Source organism: Loxodonta africana, chromosome 1 (genome assembly GCF_030014295.1).
Source record: "Loxodonta africana isolate mLoxAfr1 chromosome 1, mLoxAfr1.hap2, whole genome shotgun sequence".
In the NCBI taxonomy this organism is placed as follows: Eukaryota; Metazoa; Chordata; class Mammalia; order Proboscidea; family Elephantidae; genus Loxodonta; species Loxodonta africana.
In genome coordinates, this window is record NC_087342.1 from 177,436,027 (window position 1) to 177,459,888 (window position 23,862).

The window sequence follows — 23,862 nt, forward strand, 5'->3', positions numbered from 1 at the left end:
GGCATCCCTTACCAAATGTTTTCTTGACATGGTTGTTTCCTGGCTGCTGTGCCATAATTTACCCTTTTGTTCTCCATATTAGCCAATGTGTGAGCAATCTCTCTGCTTCCAACAGACCATCACCATCAAGACAAGCATCCTGACCACAGAACTAAAATGTTACTACCATCCATGCCAGTAGGTTTTATTACTAGCACTAGATGTGGAAAAGATTTTTAATTAATTCAGTGTTCATTTCTAAGCTTTCCAAGCCCTGTATTATCCAAAATGCAGTCATTTTTCCAAGCAAAGTATCACAGAGTAAATGCTTGATCCTAAACATTCATAAGGAGCAGATGATAAGAACAAACATGCCCTCTCTCTTCATTTTATCAAAATATTTATCCTTGGAGATTCAACAATAGATGTAAAAATGAAAGAAATTCACGAGCAAACAACAGGTTTCCTGAAGTTGAAAATAAAATGATCTTTCTATTTTACTTTTTTATCTTGACAATAATATATTAATATTCTTACAATGGTTTCCTTTTTCATATGAAGTTGAGCACATTTAGCCTCTCTATAGCTAAGAGTTAAAATTTACTTCACAAATACGCCTCGATAAGAATCTTTCCAGAATAACTCTAAAAAAGGCACCTAATGTTGTACATAAAATGGATTGTGCGAGTTCAGCCAAAATCATTATTTTTACTTGGCAGCTTTTGCTGTTTCTTTAAATATTTACGTGTTCCTCACAAGTACACCCAGCTTTGACTGAAACAAATGTGTTTCTTTTTAAAAGTGAAATAACTGGTTAGGACTGATAATGGCTCAGAATTTGTAAAAACTCTTTCTTTGAAAAGAAAATAATATTCTAATATCGCCTTCTTTGAGCAGCAGAAATTTTTGAATTGAAACTGGAAAGTACTTAAGTCCTTTAAACAGAGATTAAAAAAAAAAAAAAAAAAGTTACCATCCAGTTGATTGTGACTAGTGGGGATCCTGTGTGTGTTGGAGCACAACTGTGCTCTGTAGCGTTTTCAATAGCTGATTTTTTCAGAAGTAGATCGTCAGGCCTGTCATCTGAGGTCCCTCCAGTTGGACTCAAATCTCCGAACTTTTGGTTAGCAGCCGAGCATGTTTTATCATTTGCACTGCCCAAGGACTCCTAAAGAAGGATAGATACATGTATAAATGGACAAACGCAAAGTATTAACTATCAGTCAAGATACTGGTAACTGGTTGACTCTGTGGAAAGACTCACAAGAAGGGAAAGGACGAAATGGAGACACATGTTCGTTGTATACACTTTGAGTGATTTATTTTACCATGTGCATGTATTACCTATTTAAATGAATGGATATATAGATAATTTGAAAAAATATATACACAAATAAATAAAATTACCATCTGAGATAAAACTTTCTTATTCAGACCTATTTATTTTTCTCAGAAAAATTCTGTCTTTGAAGAAAGTTCCGTTTGGGAATATTCAAAGAAAATGTTCTTAACTCTCAGTGATTTATTGCCATCCCTGCCATTGGGTTTGGTACGTTCAGGAACCTGCAAGTAGTTATGTGGTTGCCAATTTGCTTCCTTGGTTGTTACTGATCTACAGGGCATGTACCATGGGTAACTCATAAAATATCACCATGACTTACTTATTTTTGTGAAAAATGGAGCCCATCATTCCTGCTACTTTCTTGCCTATAGAGGATATTATAAACAATTTATCAAAGGCTTTTTGGAATGTTCACTGTTTTACCTGGAAATGAGTCTAGAATGTGATCATTATTATCACAGTAAACCATAAAGGTAAAAAATATCACCCTAAAAAGTAAATGTGATGGCTATTAATAAGTTTAAATTGGTTATGGTTCTCACAATAAAGATGACATTTTTACCAATGATTTTAATGTTGTGAAACTAAACGAAACCAAACAGTGATAGCAATAGTCATTTCTGAAGGTAAGAATCACGACTGAAACCAGCATGAACAGAGGAATGACAGCAGCAAGTAGCTAAAACCCCAAACTAGGCCACACCGCATAACATTTTTCCAGAACCTCAGCATCATGAGCTCCTCTGTAGCTTCTTTTTCACATTCTTGTTTATTATTTGAGAGGATGTGAAAGCTCTGTATGTGTGCGTTGAACATAGGAATTGCAGTCTACCAGCCATTTGATATCCACTAGGAACCAGCAACCTGGCTGCGAACCAGCAAGCTGGCTACAATCCAGCTCATGGAAGCCCAGTCTCCATCTATCTGACCAAGATGTTCCTAAAAGACCAGAGTTCCAAATGCATATTCTGTTACTTGCTGTTGTTTGGTGCTGTCAAGTAGGTTCTGCCTCATAGCAACCCTCTGTACAACAGAACGAAACACTGGCTGGTCCTGTGCCATCCCCACAATCATTGTTATGTTTGAGCTCATTGTTGCAGCCACTGTGTCAATCTATCTCATTGAGGGTCTTCCTCTGGTGGTGAAATGATTAAGAGCTTGGCAGCTAACCAAAAGCTCGGCAGTTTGAATCCACCAGCTGCTCTTTGGAAACCCTATGGGGCAGTTCTAATCTCCGCTATAGGGTCGCTATGAGTCGGAATTGACAACAACGGGTCTTTAGTTTTTTTCTACTTCATCAGTCATGGTGTCCTCCTCCAGGGGCTGGTCCCTACTAATACCATGTCCAAAGCACTTGAGACTAAGTCTCACCATCTTTGCTTCCAAGGAGCATTCTGGCTGCACTTCTTCAAAGACGGATTTGTTCGTACTTGTCACAGTCGATATATTCTTCACCAACACCATAATTCAAAGGCATCAATTCTTCTTTGATCTTCCTCACTCATTGTTCAGCTTTCCCACACTTAGGAGGTGATTGAAAATACCGTGACTCGAGTCAGACACACCTTAGCCCTCAAAGTGACATCTTTCTTTGGTTTTGAACACTTTGAAGAGGTCTTTTACAGCAGATTTGCCCAATGTGATGCGTTGACTGCTGCTTCCATGGTTGTTGATTATGGATCTAGTAAAATGAAATCCTTGACAATTTCAATCTTTTCTCCATTTATCATGATGTTGCTTATTGGTCCAGTTGTGAGGACTTTTGTTTTATGTTGAGATGTAATCAGTAAGTGCTTCAAGTCTTTTTCCCTTTCAGCAAGCAAGGTTGTGTCACCTGCATATCGCAGACTGCTAATGATTCTTCCTCCAATCCTGATGCCACATTCTTCTTTATACAGTCCAGCTTCTAGTATTATTTGCTCAGCATACAGATTAAATAAGCATGGTGAAAGGACCCAACCTTGATGCACACCTTGTTATTATTTACTAACAATATTATTTATTTACTAGTGTAACCAAACGGCAAAACTCCTCTGAAAATGCTACTGGAGTTTCCATTTTGTTTCCCAAACTCTAAAATAGGCAATGAGTGTTTTGTAAAGACCTTGTCTAATTTTTCCATTATGAAAGTTTTCAACATGCAAATTAAACTTGTGCCCTGACATGACCACCAAGTGGTGATCATCAGAGGAGTCTTAGAGTTGATTATCACTGATGTAAATTTTACTGGACAATGTCAAAACAGGATGACTTGTGTCTTTTGCTCAGGAATTAGGACTTGAAAGGGATAAATCCTGAATGGGATAGGAAATTCCAAGAGTCATGCAACTCCGTTTAACTTATATTTAACAATAAAATTTACATTGGAGTAAAAACAAGGAAACTGTATTAGTTTCCCATTGCTGCTTTAACAAATTATCACAAACTCAGTGTTTTAAAACAACACTGATTTATAATCTTGCAGTTTTGGAAGCAAGAAGTCCTAAAATAAAGATGTAGACAAGGTTGGATGGAGACTCTGCTGTTTTTGTTGTGTGCCCTAGAGTGAATTCCAACTCCTAGTGAACCTAAATGACAGAGTAGAACTGCCCTATAGGGCTTCCTAGCCTATAATCTTTATGAGAGAACTTCATCAGGTTGTTTCTCTCACAGAGTCTCTGGTGGGTTCAAAACCCTGATTTCCTTGCCTTTTCCAGCTTTTTGAGGCTGCTTACATTCCTTGGCTCATGGTCACTTCCAGGAATCACTCCCACCTCTGATTCCCTCATTACATATCCTGTCTTTTTCTAACACTCCTGTCTCCTCTGATAAAGACCCTTGCAATTACATTTGGACAACCAGAATAAGCCATAATAATCTTTTCATCTCAAAATCCTTGTCTGCAAAGTCTCTTTAGCCATATAAGGTAACAACATATCCACAGATTTCAGGGATTAGAACACAGACATCTTTGGAGACAATTATTCTGTCTACCACAAAACCTTAACGTTTGAGTCATGATTCTGTTGGTCTTGAGGTATAAACACACTCTTTGTGGTGTGACCTATTTTAATAAATCATGATAAGGAGTGTAGACTTTTATCCTTAAAAGAGTTGAAATCTTTAGAAATATATTAAGGAGATAATGACTAGATTCATTTTGTGATTTTTTAAAAAACAAACTGTGGCATATCTGTCTGGTTCATTGAAGTGAGATATGATTGAACTGGGGAGATTGTGTGAAGTAGACTATTGGACTAACAAAGAACTTAGACACTGACCATGAGACTAAAGAATATAAATAAAATATGGTAACCATTCATGTGATAGAAACAAGGGTCTTGAGTGTGGAGATATAGGAAAAGGATCTGCTATCACCTGTCATTGCTACTATCTTGCGTAGTATTATTTTGACTTGATAATGACATTCCTTCAAAAATATTATACAGAAGATAAGATATTTCCAGGTGGTAGAGTCATGGTTAGATCATTGAGTTAGTTTTTTGAGGTATCTTTGGGAAATTCATATGTGTACAATGAGTAAATATAGACAAACACATATGAATCTGTGCTCAGGAGAAGTTAGTAGATGTGGGATGATAACATATATAGACAATATTTGAATCCATGGAAGTATAAAAGATTACACCAGGAAAATCAGAGTAAAATGAAGATTAAAGATGGAACTGTGAAAAATAGCAATGTTTTTTATATAGGTGGAAAAAGAGGTGCCAACAAGGAAAGCTATAATAGGGCAGTTCTGCACTATCCCATAGGGTTGCTATCTGTAGGAATTGACTCTAGAGCAACATTTTTTTTCATAAAGGAAGCTGGAGTCTCTGGGCAGTGTAAACATTAACTTGCTCAGCTGTTAAGAGAAAAGTTGGTGATTTGAGTGCACCAAGAAGCACCTTGGAAGAAAGGCCTGGTTATCTGTTTCCAAAAATCTTGGCCACTGAAAACCCTATGAAGCCCAGCTCTCCTCTGACACATGTGGGGTCATCATGAATTGCAGTGGACTCGAAGGCACCTGTTTTTTGTTTGTTTGTTTTGTAAAGGAAGCTGAGCAAAGGAAGATAAGAGATGATAAAACTATAGAGAATGTTGTTCTAGAAATCACAGGAAAAAGAGTTTCATGAAAGATTTTATTAAAGAGACAATAACTAGATGCAATTTTTGATAAAATAATCTCTGGCAAATCTATTTCAGGTGCATTAAATTTTTCATTACTTCACAGAGGCCAAGAAAAGTAAGGAATAAGAACATTTTTGATAGTGAGAAGGACAATTTCATTGTGGCGGTGAGAGTGAATGCTGCAAGGTAGAATGGTACGTAGATGGATACAGAAGATTGAGAAGGGATATTGTTGCTGTTTGTTTTTTGAGTCTATGAATTAAAGAAGCCAGAACATATTTATATGCAGATAAGAAATAGCTAATACAAGGCGGGGAGGGGAGTGTAAAGTCACGAAAAAACTAGAATTATAAAAGATCAAAGAACTTAATCTCTGCTAATTTCATAAATAATAACACAAGCTCTTATGAAAGGTAGTTGAGTCAGTCTTCCAAAGACATTGACTAAATTTTTTTTTTCTTCATTTTGTCTTGTTGTGGTTTATTTAAAGATATAGAATCTTTCTAAAAAACTTCAATTGGCCACTTCCAATGATAAAATTTAAAATGAGTACCTAGAGAAGTGCAACTTCTTATTCCAGTATCTTCAGATGAGTCATTTTTATTCGAAGAACTGGCTTGGTTACATATGTGTGTATATACATATACATACACATATGCATATATATGAATATGTACATGTATATGTATATAATATACATACACACTCATGTCTAATATGTTTTATATATATACACACATATGTTTAAGCACTATATCAGATTCCCAAAATACAAAATACATTTTAACTGTTAATATATGGACTATTTATGGAGAATTTTCCAGTAAAAATGTAATAAGTATTTGAAAGTTCATAAATATAAAACTAAATATTTTAGGGACCGCCTTTGTTTTTCAGGGAGATCTTTAGGAACTCAATAAACTTGTCCACACCAAAAATATTGTTTTTACATCATATCTACAAATAAGTGGATATTAAGTGATAAGAGTAAAAGCACAGCAACAAGAAGCTATTTACAGTTGACCTTCCGTATCTGCAGATTCCACATCCACAGATTCAACCAATCACAGATCCACAGATCCAAAAATTCAGAAAAAAAAAAAAAGAAGAAAGTTCCAAAAAGGTAAACTTGAATTTGCCACATGCCAAATAAGCACTATGCTGAATCCATGAGAATGAAATGATATGTAAGCATACCCTGCTGTAGCCTCCCACCATATCACAGATCTCCGGTCTCTCTCCAGCACTTGTTGTTTGAGCACTGTTTGCCTTAAATCTAGTTCATTAGCTACTTGTGTTGTGTGAACCCTGTGTTTCTGTGAAAAAAAAATGGCTCCTAAAAATGCAAACATAGCAATGATTATCAGGATGGTGTAAGCCCAGGCAGTGTTCCCTTCTCTTCTGTTGTACAAAAGTTCACTCTGGTTCCAAACCCACTTGAGGGCACTTAACAACAAATGTCTGTGGTCAAAGAAATCCCTTAAAGGCTAAAAGGGTACATTTACATAGCATTTTACAACTATTTACATATCATTTACATTATATTAGGTATTATAAATAATTTGTTGTTGTTGGGTGCCTAGAGATGATTTAAAGTATATGGGAGGATGTGCTTAGGTTATATGCAAATACTACTCCAGTTTATATAAGTGACTTAAGCATCTGTGGATTTTGGCATCCCAGGGAGCCCTGAAACCAATCCTCTCGTATATCAAGGGGTGACTGTACTAATCTGGAAGCCAGAAAGAATGTCGATCGGTGGGAGAAAGTCAAGTTGAGAGTAAAGGCCTTCTAAAGACCAGATACACACAAGCTTATATGTCTTTCTTTGATTATCTGTTTGAGACAGACCTCTTGGTTACAGAAGGTCACTATCAGGCTAGTAGTTTGCCTTTTCCCACATAAAGTCAAAAAAGTTCTTCCATCAAAGCTCCAGCAGGTATTTCTAGGGAGTATTTATCATCTGTCATTTCCAAGTATTTAATGATATGCATTTTTGTAAAAGGCTTTAGCAGAGGTTCTTTAAATTGGATATGTATCACTGTTCTTTGTAAACTTTTTATTACAAAATAAGACACAGAGCAGTGCACAAAACAGAATAGTAAAATTTAATAAATTATCAGAAGGTTAACACTCATGTAATAACCACCCAGCTCTAAATTAGAATTTGCCAGCAACTCAACATGTCCCCTGCCAGTCACCACCTCGTCTGTCCCCTTAAAGCTAGTGACTTTCATGACCTTTATGGTAATTGCTTCCTTGCTTTTCTTATATTTTTACTGTCTTAACATGTATCATCTCTAGAGACAATAATTTTGTTTGCTTTTTAAACTTTTTATGTAAGGAATCATTCTGTATGTACTATTCTGTTTTGGTTTCTTTCATCCAACCATTATTTTTTAGATGTACCCATGTAGTTCTTCTGTAGCTGTAGTTTACTCATTTTCAATGCCTTTCATGATTCCATTGTATGAAGCTTCCAAAATTTATGTATCTATGCTGAGTTGACGAATACATGAATAATGCTGCTCTTGAACATCCTTAAGTGGAACTGCTGGGTGCATCATGGGGTCCGATTCAGCACTACTAACATTATGGACTAGATAATTCCTTGTTGAGGGAGGGCGGAGGGGTGGGAATTTTAATCACCCCCAGTTGAGATTGAGAACTACTGGGTTAATGAACTTCAACTTCAGTTTGTATTGCCAACCAAATTCGGTAAATAAGAGTTTCCATTGAGTCACAATTCCACAACATTTAGAATTATCAGGCTTTTTTTTTTTTTTTTCAATTTTAGTCATCCTGTTGGGGATGTAATAACCCATCAGTATGTTTTAATTTTAATTTCTCTGAATACTAATGATCTTAACATTTCCATATGTTTATGCCACTTAAAGAGCCTCTTTTCTAAAGTGTCTTTTCATGTTTTTTGCCCAATTTCTACTTTTTTGGCTTTGTTTAATTAATTTGCTGAAGCTCCTTATGTGTTTTGGATACAAATCATTTATTGGTTATATTGTTGCAAGTATCTTCTTCTACTCTCTGGCTGCCATCTTCACTCTCTTAATGGTGTCTTTTGAAAGAGAGAGGTCTTGTTTTTTGTGTGGTTAATTTATAAATCCTTTACATATATAAATTTTTATATGTTTAAAAAGCCTTTCCCTTTCCCATGATTCGATAATGTGAGGTAGAGGTAAAGTTTTATTTTATTTTCATAGAGAAATAAACCACTGAAAACATTATTTTTTTTCTCCATTGATCTTCAGAGCTGTATTTGTCATTGGTTTAAAAAAAAAAAAAAACAGAACTCCAAACCTGTTGCTATCTTGTTGATTCTGACTCATAGTGACCCTATAGGACAGAGTAGAACTGTCCCATAGGGTTTCTAAGGAGCAGCTGCTGGATTCTAACTGCCAGCCTTTTGGTTAGCAGAGGAGCCCTTAACCACTTTGCCACCAGGGCTCCTGTTATCTTTCTAAAATTTTGCTTTCTATCTGTTCGACCTTATACTCAGTAATCTTGCTAAAATCACTCTTCAATTCTAATTTCTTTGTTGATTCTTTTGCAGTTTTAATGAACACAACCATATCACTTGCAAATAATGACAGCTTCATCTCTTTCTTTCCAGTAAGTACATCCTTTTTTTCTTTCTTTCTTGCTAAGACATCCAGTTTATAGTTCATAGAAATGGCAATAAAAACCATTCTTGACTCATTCTTGATCTCAAAGGGAAAGCTTTTAACATTACCACAGTAAATATATTATTTTCTGCAGAATTTTTGTAGACACTCTTTAACTACAACAGATGCTTCCTTCTGTTCCTTATTTGCTAAGAGTTTTTATTATGATTAAGATTGCATTATATTAAAGTACTTTTCCGCATCTACCGAGGTGAATTATCATTTTTCTCCTTTATTCAGTAAATATAGGGAATTGATGAATGTATTATACCTTGTATTCCTGGAATAATTCTAACTTGGTAGCAATGTATTTTCCATTTTGTATGTATCTGAGGTTTGCTAACAATTTTCTAAGGCTTTTTGCATTTACATTCACAGGTAAGATTGGTCCTCAGCTTTCCTTATTCATATTACCTTGTGAAGTATTGGTATTACTACGTTTATCTCTTTCATTACTACATTTTTTTCTCCATAATTTTTTTTTTTTTTTTTTGATGGCATGTGTTTTCAGTATTGGACTGCATGCTTACTAATTGAGTGTGTTTAAAATTTTGGTTAGTTATATGGGTTTTGAGAAATATTATCTGGTAATATAAGCCACCAGTGAGGCAAGTGGCATTGGGCGCCACTGATCTGTGGAACGACAATATACCAATGAGAGCTATATAAATAATTTCTCGTGGGCATCTTTTATTAGGTTACATGTGGAAACTCTGGTTTTCCATATTTGACACAGAAAAACCAAAACAAACCCATTAAACCAAAAACCAAACCCTTTGCCATCAAGTCAATTCAGACTCAGAGCTATCTTATTTAAACAAACCCTTCAGGGCTCCCTAAATATCACACAGGAAAGCCATAAAAAAAGGCAAAAAGTTTACAAAAACTAACACATCCAGGAAACATCACCTAAAAGAGTGCTCAACTTACACAATAATGAGGCTCCAACTCAGGTCAGCTGAGGTTTGCACATTTCAAAAGGGACCCACCTTGAAGCTAAATGCATTAGAATCTGAATAGTGCCTTACCTCTGAGGTCTGTTGTTAGGTGCCATTGAGTTGGTTCCAACTCACCATGAGCCTATGTACAACAAAATACAACACAGCCAGGTACTTTGCCATCTTCACAATCACTGCTATGTGTAAGCCCTTTGTTGCAGCCACTGTGTCAGTCCATCCTGTCAAGGGTCTTCCTCTTTTTTGCTGACCATCTACCTTACCAAGCATGATGTTCTTCTCCAGCAACTAGTCCCTCCTGATAACATGTCTAAAGTACTTGAAACAAAGTCTCACCATCCTCACTTCCAAGTAGCATTCTGGCTGTAATTCCTCCAAGACATCCTTGTTCTTTCTTCTGACAGTGCATGGTATATTTAATAGTGTTCCTAAACACTGTAATTCAAAGGCATCGGTTTTTCTTCAGTCTTATTTATTTGTTGTCCAGCTTTTGCATATATATGAGGCGACTGAAAATATCATGGTTTTGGCCAGGCGCACCTTAGTTTTCAAAGTATCATCTTTGCTTTTCAATACTTTAAAGAGGTTTTTTGCAGCAGATTTGCCCAAAACAATATGTCATTTGACTTCTTGACTGCTGTTTCCATGGGCATTGATTGTGGATCCAAGTAAAATGAAATCCTTGACAACTTCTATATTTTCTCCATTTATCATGCTGTTGCTTATTGGTCCAGCCGTGAGGATTTTGTTTTCTTTATGTTGAGGTGTAATCCATACTGAAGGCTGTGCTCTTTGATCTTCATCAATGTGTACTTGAAGTCTTCTTCATTTTCAGCAAGCAAGGTTGTGTCATCTGCATATCACAGGTTGTTAATGAGACTTCTTCCAGTCCTGTTGCCCTGTTCTTCTTCGTATAGTCCAGCTTCTCAAATTATTTGCTCAGCACACAGATTGATTAGGTATCGTGAAAGGATATAACCCCGATGCACACCTCTCCTGATTTTAAACCGTGCAGTATCCCCTTGTCCTGTTGGAATGACTGCCTCTTGGTTTATGTACAGATTCCAAAGGAGCATAAGTAAATGTTCTGGAATTCTCACTCTTCCCAATATTATCCATAATTTGTTATGATCCACACAATCAAATGTCTTTGCATAGCCAATAAAATACGGGTGAACATCTTTCTGGTATTCTCTGCTTTCAGCCAAGATCCATCTGACATCAGCAATGATATTCCTTGTTCCATGTCCTTTTCTGAATCCGCCTTGAATTTCTGGCAGTTCCCTGTTGATGTACTGCTTTCGAATTATCTTCAGCAAAATTTTACTTGTGTGTGATATTGATGATATTGCTTGATAATTTCTACATTCTGTTGGATCATCTTTCTTTAGAATGTATGCAAATGTAGATATTTTTCCAGTAGGTTGGCCAGGTAACTGTCTTCCAAATTTGTTTGCCCAGACAAATGAGCACTTCCAGCATGACATCTGTCTGTTGAAACATATCAATTGATATTCCATCGATTCCTAACACTTTGTTTTTCATCATTTCCTTCAGTGCCGCTTGGACTTCTTCCTTCAGTACCATTGGTTCTTGATCATATGTTATGTCCTGAGTATATCTATTCCGACTATACATTCTGGAACTAGGTCAATCACTACAGGCTGGGATCAAGGACCAACTGGACCTGTGGTGAGCTGAACCTGAGCTAAGACTTCGTTAATAACCTGACCTCCACATGCCCCCACTCTCACTAATGGGCCACAGTCACATTTTGGCTCTTCAGAAATTAGTGTCAGTTCAAAGTTAGTATCCAGCAGTCCCTGAAAAGTCTGATTATCTCCTTTTCCCTCTGTGGTCTAAAAAAAAAAACATGAAAAGTGGCTGGCATACCATTTATGCCAAGGGTAAAATAAAGAGTTATACTGGCCTCATAAAATGAGTTGAGCAATTGTTTATTTTCTTTTCTCTGGAAGAGTTTGTGTTATAATGAGTGTGGTTTTGATATGCAATTTCCTCATAATGCTGTTGATATCATTCTGTTTATTGGCTTTTTGTATATCTTCTTTTGGGAAATGTCTATTCAAATCCTTTGCACATTTTTAATTGGGTTCTTTGTCTTTTCATTGTTGAGTTGTAAAATTTTCTGTGTATATTTTGGATACAAGAAACTTGTCAGGTGTATTCTTTCAAATATTTTCTCCCAGTCTGTGAATTGTCTTTTTATGTTCTTGATGGTGTCCTTTGAAGCACAGCTGTTTTTAATCTTAATTATGCCCAACTTATCAATCTTTTATTTTATTGCTTGAACTTTTGGTGTTGTTTCTAAGGAATCATTTTCTAGCCCAGCATCCTGAAGATTCACCCCTATGTTTTCTTCTAAGAGTTATAGAGATTCACCTCCTACACTTGGGTCTATTCTTTTTCAATATTATTTTGGCTATTCTGCTTCCCTTGCATTGTGATATAAATTTTAGAACTATCTTCTTAATTTCTGTGAAAAAGCCAGGTGGGAATTTGATAGCTAATCTGTCAATCAAACTGAGGAATATTGCCATCTTAATAATCTTAAAATTTCCAATTTGTAAGTATGTGATGCCTTTTTAGTATTTAGGTCTTATTTAACTCATAAGGCACTTCTTATTAAAATTTGTGTCTAATTATTAATATTTTTGATGATATTTAATGGAATTGCTTTCTTAGTTTTATTTTCAGATTATTTATTGCTAGCAATACAATTGATTTTTTACATTAACCTTGTAACCTGCAAACTTAATGAACTTGTTTTATTAGGGTTTTCATCGATTCCTTGAGATTTTTTGTGTACCAGATTATGTCATCTGTGAATAGGGCAGATTTACTTCAGTATTTCCATTCTGGATGTCTTTTATTTCTTTTTCTTATTTAATTCTTTGGCTCGAACCTCCAGAACAATGTTGAATAAAAGTGGTAAAATGGACATCCTTATTTTGTTTCCAATCTTACAGTGAAAGCATTCAGTCTTTTATCATTTAGCATGATGTTGGCTGCAGGCTTTTCATAGGTGCCCTTTATCAGGCTGAGGATGTCCCCTTTCCTTCCTAGTTGAATCTTTTTTTGTCATGGAAGAGTACTAAGTCTTGTCAAATGTTCCTTCTGCATCTATTTAAATTGCCATGGTTTTTGTCCTTTATTCTATTGATATGGTGTACCACATTAATTGATTTTTTGGATGTTAAGTCAACCTTGTGTTCCTAAGATAAGTCCCCCTTGGCCATGGTGTATAATTCTTTTTTATATGCTGCTGGATTTTGTTTGCTAAAATTTTCTTGAGAATTTTTACATCCATATTCATAACATCCATATTCATGTGGGATACTGCTCTGTAGTTTTTGCTTGCTGTGCCGCCTTTGTTTGGTTTTGGTATCAGGGTAATATTAGCCTCATAGAATGAGTTGGGAACTGTTCTTTCCTTTTCTATTTTCTCAGTGAAGGATTGATGTTAATATTCTTTAATTTCTGATAGCATCCATATATCTACCCCTTAAGCAATCTTGGCCTTTTTGTTTTGAAGGGAAGAGTTTCAAAATTATGAACTTCATTTCTTTACTTTGTATAGGTCTATACAGGTTTTTTAATTTTTCTCAGGTAAGTTTTGGTAATTTGAGTCTGTCTAGAAATTTGTCCATTTTAACTGTTATTTAAGTATTTGTTATCTAAGTATTTCATTTTACTTGGATCTACAATCAACGCCCATGGAAGCGGCAGTCAAGAAATCAAACAATGCATTGCTTTCGGCACATCTGCTGCAAAAGGGCTCTTTAAAGTGTTAAAAGCAAAGATGTCACTTTAAGGACTGAAGTGTGCCTGACCCAAGCCAGATGTTTTCAATCTCTTCACATGCATACAAAAGGTGGACAAAGAGTAAGGAAGTTCGAAGGAGAATTGATGTCTTTGAATTATGGTGCAGGCAAAGAATATTAAATATACCATGGACTACCAGTAAAGCGACCAAATCTGTCTTGGAGGAAGTACAGCCAGAATGCTCATTAGAAGCAAGGGTGGCTAGACTTTGTCTTCCATACTTTGGACATGTTATCAGGAGGGACCAGTCCCTGGAGAAGGGCATCATGTTTGGTAAAGTAGAAGGTCAGCAAAAAAGAGGAAAACCCTCAATGAATGGATTTGACACAGTGGCTGCAACAATGGGCTCAAGCATAACAATGATTGTGAGGGTGGCATAGGTCCAGGCACCGTTTCATTCTGTTGTTCACAGGGTCTCCATGAGTCGGAATTGACTCCATGGCACCTAATAACAAGTATTTGTTGGCATATAATTGTTTATAGTTTGTTCTTGTGATCATTTTTATTACCATAAGTCTAATAGTACTGTCCTATTTTTCATTTCTGATTTGAATAATTTATGTCTTCTCTCCTTTTTTGTTTATCAATCTAGCCAAAGATGTGTCTTTTTTTTCCTTTATTTTCAAAGAACGTTTTTTTTGGTGTCATTGATTTCTTTAGTGTTCTCCTATTCTCCATTTCATTTATTTTCACTCTAATCTTTATTATTTCCTTCTTTCTGCTTGCTATGGGCTCAGTGTGCTCTTCTTTTTCTGTTCTTCTAAGGTGGAAATTTAGATTATTGATTTATAATCTTTCTTCTTTTTGGATATAGGCATTTATAGCTATAAATTTCCCTGTAAGCCGTTCTTTTGCTGAGCCCCATAAGGTTTGATGTGTTGCGTTTTTGTTTTTATTCATCTCAGAGTATTTTCCAATTTTCCTTTTGATTTCTTCTTTGACCCATCACTTATTTAGGAACATGTTGTTTAATCACCACATTTTTATAAATTCTCAAATTTATTTCTGTTATTGATTTCTAATTTAATTTTATTATCATCAGAGAACATACTTTGTTTCAATTCTTTTAAATTTACTAAGGTCCAATTCTTTTAAATTTACTAAGGTTTATTTTATGGCTAAAGATATGATCTATTCTGGAGAATGTTCCATGTGCCCCTGAAAAGAATGTATATTCTAATGTTTTTGGGTTAAGTGCTATAGATGTCTGTTATGCCTAGTTGTTTTATAGCATTGTTCAAGACTTCTATATTCTTGATTTCTGCCTAGTTTTCACATTCACCATGGAAAGTGGGGCATTGAAGTTCCTAGCTATTATTTTTGAATTATCTGTTTCTTCCTTCAATTCTGTCAGTTTTGGCTTCATTCATTTTGTGACTCTGATATTTCATATATATACATGTGTATATGCGTGTGTGTTTGTATGTATATATATGTGTGTGTGTAAAAATATATACATAGGTAGCTAATACAAAACCAAACCAAATCTGTTAATGTCGAGTCAATTCCAACTCATAGCAACCCTATAAGGACAGAGTAGAACTGCCCCATAGGGTTTCCATGAAGTGGCTGGTGGATTTGCACTGCCAACCTTTTGGTTAGCAGTCAAACTCTAAACCACTATGCCACCAGGATTCCAGGTATATAGATGAAGGATAGATGATAGATAGATAGATAGCTAGATAGCTAGCTAGATAGATAGATAGGTAGGTAGGTAGGTAGGTAGATAGATAGATAGATAGATAGATAGATGATAGATCGATGATAGGTAGGTAGATAGACAGACAGACAGATAGATAGATGGATGACAGATATTTGTAGATAGATAGATATATAGACAAACTCCAGGCTACAAACATCTGACTTATGTACAACCCGTAGTTACGAACCAACCCCGTACAGCCTATTATATTAAAAATTCGAGGTAAACACAATGGTTCGTTATAACAAACAGGCACTACTTTGCGACATGCATCAAGACATTATTATTACTGTATATTTATACTAAGAGGCCCTGGTGGCACAGTGGTTAAGAGCTTGGCTGCTAACCAGAAGGTCAGCAGTTCGAATGCACCAGCCAATCCTTGGAAACCCTGTGGGAGCAGTTCTACTCAGTCCTATAGTGTGAGTCAAAATCTACTTGAGGGCGAATGCTTTTTGTCATCGTTGTTATTATGTTAAAGATGTTTTAGTGTATCTGAAAGTGTTTCTTTAATGTTGTTATGCATAGTAGATAGGGTACACAATATACTAAAACAAAAATGTGACTAAATGACATTAGATACAAACTGTACCTCACTGTTCATATGTACAAATTTGACTTAAAGGCAGACTTAGGAATGGAACTTGATCTTATTCCAGGGACTGCCTGAATATATATATATATACACAAAATTTTTATAGTTTTCAGATTTGTGTTTTTTATAATTTTCAGTTCACTGATAAAATTTTCTATTTTATGTTTTATCTCCTTGAACACAGTAAATGTAGTTACAAGGAAGTCTGTTTCTTATAATTTCAATACTTGTAGCTCCAGTGAAATGTGTTTACCTTGTTTGTTCATTGTGTTGGATTTCATTCATTTTTATCTTTTCTCCATGTGTGTTGAGGTGCAATCCACACTGAAGGCTATAGTCTTTGAACTTCATCAGTAAGTGCTTCAAGTCCTCTTCACTTTCAGCAAGCAAGCCTGTGTCATCTGTATATCATGGGTTATTAATAAGTCTTCCTCCAATCCTGATGCCCTGTTCTTCTTAATATAGTCTAGATTCTTGGGCTATTTGCTCAGTATACAGATTGAATAAGTATGGTGAAAGGATACATCCCTGACACATAATTTCCCTAACTAAACTGTGCAGTTTCCCCTTGTTCTGTTAGAACGACTGCCTCTTGTTCTAAGTACAGGTTCTTCATGAGCACAATTAAGCTTTCTGGGATTCCCTTTCTTTGCAATGTTATGCATAATTTGCTACGATCAACACAGTTGAATGCCTTTGCATAGTCAATAAACACAGGTAAACATCTTTCTGGTATTCTCTGCTTTCAGCCCAGATCCATCTGACATCAGCAATGATGTCCTTCATTTCATGTCCTCCTCTGAATGGACTTGAATTTCTGGCAGTTCCCTGTTAATACGTCACTGCAACCGCTTTTTAGTTATTTTTAGCAGAATTTTAGTTGTGTGTGGTAGTAATGATATTGTTCAATAACTCTCACATTTTGTTGGATCACTTCAACATAAAGGAAACAAAAATCCTCACAACTGGACCAATAAGCAACATCATGATAGATGGAGAAAATACTGAAATTGTCAAGGACTTCAAGTTACTTGTGTCCACAATCAACACCCATGGAAGCAACAGTGAAGAAGTCAAACAACACATTGTATTGGGCAAATGTGCTGCAAAAGACATTTTTAAAGTATTAAAATGCAAGATGTCACTTTGAGAACTAAGGTACACCTGACCCAAGTCATGGTATTTTTGATTGCCTCATATGCATGCTAAAGCTGGACACGAAGAAGAATTGATCTCTTTGAATTATGGTGTTTGCTAAGAATATTGAATGTACCGTGCACTTTCAGAAGAATGTACAAATCTGTCTGGGAGGAAGTACAGCCAGAATATTCCTTGGAAGGGAAGATGGTGAGACTCGTTTCAAGTACTTTGAACATATTATCAGGAGGTACCGGTCCCTGGAGAAGGACATCATGCTTGGTAAGGTAGAAGGTCAGTGAAAAAGAGGAAGACCCTGAGGAATTGACACAGTGGCCACAATAATGGGCTCAAGCATTAAAATGATTGTGAGGATGGCACAGGACTGGGGAGTGTTTTTTCTGTTGTACAAAGGGTCACTGTGAGTAGGAAACTACTTGACAGCACACAACAACATCCACGTGTATTGGTTATTTTTGTGTGCCAGCCATTATATTTGAAAAATTGTTTTTAAGCAAAATTTGATGGTTAGAATGTTATCTTTCTCCAAACAGGAAATGTCAGGAAGCACCAAATATCTGAGATCACCTTATGCTATCTCTATGAGGGCTAGTCTACTCCTTTTCACTTTTATTCCTTTGGTATAGATGTTCTAGTTTCCAAACCAATGTGCAGAGAATTTTAAAGGATCCTCCTGCTTAGTTGGATTCTGTTTGTTCCTTAGACCTAATTTGTTTCCAAAATTAATCTAAATTAACTTGATCAATACTAAACCAAATGTCAAACACAGTGCCATTAAGTTGATTGTGACTCACAGCAACCCTATAGGACAAAGCATAACTGCCCCATAAGTTTTCCAAGGCTGTAATCTTTCTCCCATGGAGCAGCTGGATTAGCTTAACCACTTTCAGTTAGCACCTGAATGCTTAACGACTGTGCTACTAGTTCTCCTTGATCAATAATACTAAATGCTAAAGTACATAACATTTTCATTGTTTGTATAGTCAAAGATAAAATATCTGTGGCTTATCCTAGGAAGAATTTTATTTATAAGAGTTTTTGTTTAATTTTATTATAAACACCTCTACTCTTATTAGGTCATAAATGAAAAGCCAAAGGCACTGCTCAGTTAATTTCAATAAATAATTATTCAAATGTTGTTGTTAGTTGCAGTTAAATCTATTCGAGTCTGACTTGTTACAAACAGTTTAGTGTTCAATTACTGGCCAAAAGATTGGCAGTGTGAACCCACCCAGAGGCTTCTTGGAAGACATGCCTGGCTATGTCTGCTTCTGAAATAGCACAACCTTGAAAACCTTATGGAGCAGTTCTATTCTGCACTATGGGGTGGCCACGAGATTAAGTAAATACAGTAAGCTAGAAGCAAGATAGCATAAACTGAAAACGTGATGGTCCCTGATCTCAGGAAGTTTCCAGACTAGTAGAGGAATTAAAGCTACAAATTAGTAGTGGTGTTATCATAAAGATATGCAAGTGGAATTATGGAAGCAGGGAGGCAGGGCATTAATATGAGCTTAAGAACTCAGGGAAGGTTTCCTGTACCAGATAACACTAGAGTCATGAAAGATGATTTTTTCATTATCCAAGCAAACTAAGTAATAAAGAAAGAACATTTCAAAGATAGGAAACCACATTACAAAGTGCTTTTTTTTTTAATGCTGTAGGTAGCAAAAAAAATAATATAAGCTATTAAAAATGATAGAAGGCAAGGGAGTAGAAAAAAATGTTTAGCCATATAGGTAATTAAGTAATAAGGTTCAAGTCATGGCAAGTCTTCTAAACTAAGACAAATACATTGTACCTTATCCTAAAGGTCAGTGCTTTCTACTAGAAAATATATAATACCTAAAACTGTATGATTATATACGGACAGAAAAATGAAAGAGAAGTCAAGACTATTGCACTGCTTTCTGAGAATACGGCCTCCGAAAATGGAGAAAAAGGGGCAAAGTTTAACGGGGAGGGTGATGATCAGTTCAGTTGGGATACGTTGAGTTTGTCTCTAAAATCGGTTGAATTGTAGCACACAAGACATGCCAGGTCAAGAGATATAGGTTGGGATGTCATTGTCACATAGATTGGCGATTCTAAAATTGTGACCTCTGAATCACATATGTTAGAATCATCTAGGGGTTATTATTAAAAAATGCAGATAACCTAGGTAGGCTTCCAGGCATACTGAATCAGAATCTCTGAGAGAGTGGCTCTGAAATCTGCATTTTAATTGAATTCTCCAGATAATTCTTAAGCCCCCTTATATTTGATAAGTAATTTTCTCCCCCATGTATACTACCCATGGCAGTAGTGGATCACCCAAGGAGAAAATATAAAGTTAGTTCCTTCAGAGCAGGAACTCTTTCTTTTTCACTTCTGTATGTATAGCAACAATATGTTTTCTGGAATTCATTATATAATCAATATATTATTGTTACTATTATTTGTTAAACTGAGCCCTGGTGGTACAATGGTTAAGCACTTGACTGTGAACAGGATGGTTGGCAGTTTGAACCTACCCAGCGATATGGTGGGATAAAGACCTGGTGATCTGCTCCCATAAAGATTACAGCCTGGAAAACCCTATAGGGGCAGTTATACTCTATTGCATGGAGTAGCTATGAGTCAAAACTGACTTGAGTGCACCTAACAACAGCAAGAATGACAAACATGTTCGTAGTTTTTGATCTAGTAATAGCACTTCCAAGAACTTATTTTAAGGCAATAATCCAACAGGAAAGAAAATGTTACTGTGGAGACGTTTAGTGCAACATATTCATGTAGAAAACATTAAGAAGAAGAAAATGGTGAGGAAAAGGAGTATGGTTAAGTAAAGAAAGGGATATTTATCTACTACGTCAAATATGTTATAAATAGAAATGGTGATATAAAGACTGTGTAGCAACATGGATTAATAATTATTATAATAATGTTAGGAAAAGAAATTGTGTTGGTTATGGTTACAACTGTAAAAAACAAGTGCTGAAAGAAACTTAAAAAAATTGCTAAGTTAGCATATCAGAGTGATTTTATAATCATTTCAGTTAATTATGTGGGAATGTTATGTGTATAATAAATTCTGATTTAGAATCAATGGTACTCCATTCAAGCATTTCAAATCCCCATTAAAGTAAAATATGGTCAAAAAAGATCCAATTTTGCTCAAATAAAATGTTACGAATCTGTTCCAATAGAGAAAGTTTAAAAAAAGAAAAAGGTACCATAATTAACTCATGGACCTCCAATAGTTTTTACAAATGAATAGACTCAGATGTTCTTGCAATTTGTTCCAAAATAGTTTCGAATGTTGGCGTATTTTTCAAATGAACAGAACTGAAGAAAATAAAGTATTTCCTTCTCTCTGTGTGTGTCTCTGTCCTTCTTTCTCCTATTCTCTTCAGTTAGAACAGAAGAATGTTGGAATGTGTTAGAGATTTTGTCACCGAAATATTCCACCTGCTTCATGACACACCAACGTAAACATACAAGGACCCATGTACGATCCATATACCCACCCCATGCACGCGACACACACACACCCCTATAAAGTAATTCAAATTACAATTCAAATTACAGTATCAAGTGAAACTAAAGAAAGAAGCAGATGAATTTCAACACAGAAATTAAAGACCAAATCAATCCTATAGAGAACCATTTAATGTCTGCTTTGCTAGTGAATATTTGTTAAACGAATGTCTGTTTGTGCGTAGAATTTTGTCTGAGCTTTGCTTTCATTATAATCTAGTATCAAGGCTGGGGGGTTGGCTAACTCTTACCACCTCAAACTGTCAAAATTACTACCATAGCCTACCAAAAAGTAAAACCTAGGTTCATGTATTGTCTAATTAGCTTAGGTCAGTTTGTAATATCTAGAAAATGATGGTAGAGAAAAGGAAGCCCATGTAGATGCCAGGGATATAAGGAAACCATTACAGTCACTTAAAAGATAGGAGAGCATTCTTTAAGGCAGAGATGGAAGTGGAGATGAAGAGCAGGAAATAGGGAAGAAATGAAGACAGCAGGTACAGAAAATGGACTCAAAAACTAGATGACAAGGTAATATACTAGATTAGTGTAATCTAAAGAAAGTACTAGTAGCAAAGTCTTTTTTATGTTTTACATAGAGAAGATACATTGACTTGAATATTTTATTAACTGAGAAAAAAATCCAGGAAAAAAGGAGGCCACCATTCACCTGTCAATTTGTCATACTGTGGTAGCTTGCATGTTGCTATGATACTGAAAGCTATGCTACTGGTAATTCAAATACCAGCAGGGTCACCAATAGTGGACAGGTTTCAGTGGAGCTTCCATACTAAGACTAAGTAGGAAGAAAAGCCTGGCAATCTTCTTCCAAAAAATAGCCAATGAAAACCCTAAGCATCACAGAATATTGTCCAAAACTTCAACTCACTTTGGATTCATCATAAGAAGACACTCACTGCTAGAGAAACAAAATGTGTTTTGTAAAGTGGAGAGCCAGCAAAGGTGAGGGAAATCCCGAACAGAACTGACTGGCACAATTGCCACTACAATGAACTTAAACATACCAATGACCATGAAGATGATGCAGGAAAGGGCGACATTTTGTTCTGTTATACGTAGGGTCACCATGATTACAAGCAGACTCAGCAGCAACTAACAAGAGAAGAAGAGGGTCATAGTTCAAGACAGGGAAGACAACTGATAAAACAGGACCCCTGAGAAGATATGATGGTGTAGTTTCAAGAACACAGTTGGAGGAATTAACCATTAATGGAATGATTAATCTTTCCAGACTAGAATGAAGAGGATAAGGACAAGGTGGCTGCACCCATTTGTCTGTTGGTATAAAAAGTGAGACGTGAGTGGCGGTTGGAGAGAAGAAAAAAAGAGTTCAAATTATAAGGAAATTGCTGAGGCTTTGAAATACTTGAGAACAATGAGATAGAAGATTGAGAAGGACAAGAAATAGACTTATAGTAGACTGAGCTTCCAGCAGACCTTGAAGAGAGTGAATGCATTGTGTGACCAGGATGCATAGTTTTGAAAATTCTTCAGCACTGTCTAGTTGTAATGGATAAGGCAGATAGCTGCATAGGTCAAGAATTAGGACTTTTCAGGGCAATGATGAAATATATATATTTTAAAAAAGCAAGGAAAATATAGGGTCAAAGCATGCTTATGATTTAGTGAAAATCTTGATTGAATAAATGCATGAGTAATTTCTGATAATGGTATGCCCAGGAACAGTAAAATAACACCAGCATTATTATCATCAGCTAGAAAGGATAATGACTTTTACTGTTAAAAAATAGAAGCTGAGCATGAATCTGGTAAATATCATGTTAGTTTTATTGATTACAAATAAGAGTGTGCTCTTTCCATTGTTCTAAGAGTAAGAATGTCTTCTTTATTTAGAGAATAGATGAGCATGTGGGAAGATGTGACAGAGATGGCAGTTGCCCATAGCAGCCTCTTCTAATAAGGAAAACCATTTTGAGAGATTTGGGCTACTGCTAATTTCACTTTCCAGTTACTCCAAACCCAGAACAAATAACGTAAGTCATTTGTCTCAAATGGCCCCAGTGGAACTTGAGAATGCCTTAGGCTCATTGAAATTAAGAAGCCATATGGAACTTGTAGTGTTCTTGTAACTGAGACAGATGGCAGCAGAATGGAGCCAGCCTTGAGGTTGTATAAACACCCCAGTGACCATGAACAGCCAATTAAGAATTGAGACAAGGGGGAAATGTCATTCAACTCCTGTAAAATTTATCTGATATATGCATCCTTGCTGTCTTTTATAAGCCAACTTCATGGTCTATAGCTGTAAACCGGAGCCAGAGGAAATGTTCTCCTGGCCTCCTCTTGTAGAAAGCATCTGAATTTTGGTCCAGTCCTTATCATTGAGGGTTAGAGTTTCTGCCTATACATGAGAAAGCTTAGAAGACTGGATTAATTCCAGCTCTGTTCTCAAGCCCAGAAGGAAATATGGCTTTGGTTCCTAGAATAGATTAATACATTCAGGATTCTTTCTTTCATTAAGCAGGTTCTGAGCATCTTCTTTCAACCAATCACTCTCTAGCTTTGTTGGTATAGAATGGAAATCGTAGTCCCTGTTACCAAGGAGGTCATGAAGGGCTGTTCACCTGGCCTCTCACTGCCCATATCTGTATCCTTGATTCAAACTTGCTTCTCTAGGGTGAAAACATTCAAACTAAATGCTTCTGTCCAAAGAAGTTTTTGGAAATCAAATACTATATTATAACATGATATAATTTATTTGTTCTTCCATTGTCGTGGAATGTGATGCTTTGCAGTTGGCAAGTGTCAAAGTGTTAAACTTATCACATTATGTAATGATTTGTTGGTTTAAACATTTTTATGGCAATTTTTCTGAACCACATGAAGTATTTCTCTCTTCTAAAAAGAATAAGTATGCAGCGTGAAAACATTAGAGATATAATTTAAGCTTTTCTTGAGAACTCAGTGTCATCGTCATGAAAGTAATGAATGTG

The 23,862-nt window shown here is 35.9% G+C and overlaps 1 long non-coding RNA gene across 1 annotated transcript in view; it reads right to left on the minus strand.

The window, feature by feature from the left end:
• LOC135232238 (uncharacterized) overlaps positions 1-23,862 on the minus strand; it is a 120,324-nt gene that overhangs the window by 45,447 nt on the left and 51,015 nt on the right. Inside the window, exon 2 of the long non-coding RNA XR_010322686.1 lies at positions 953-1,147. This is a non-coding gene — a long non-coding RNA (uncharacterized LOC135232238). The remainder of the gene's footprint in view (positions 1-952; positions 1,148-23,862) is intronic.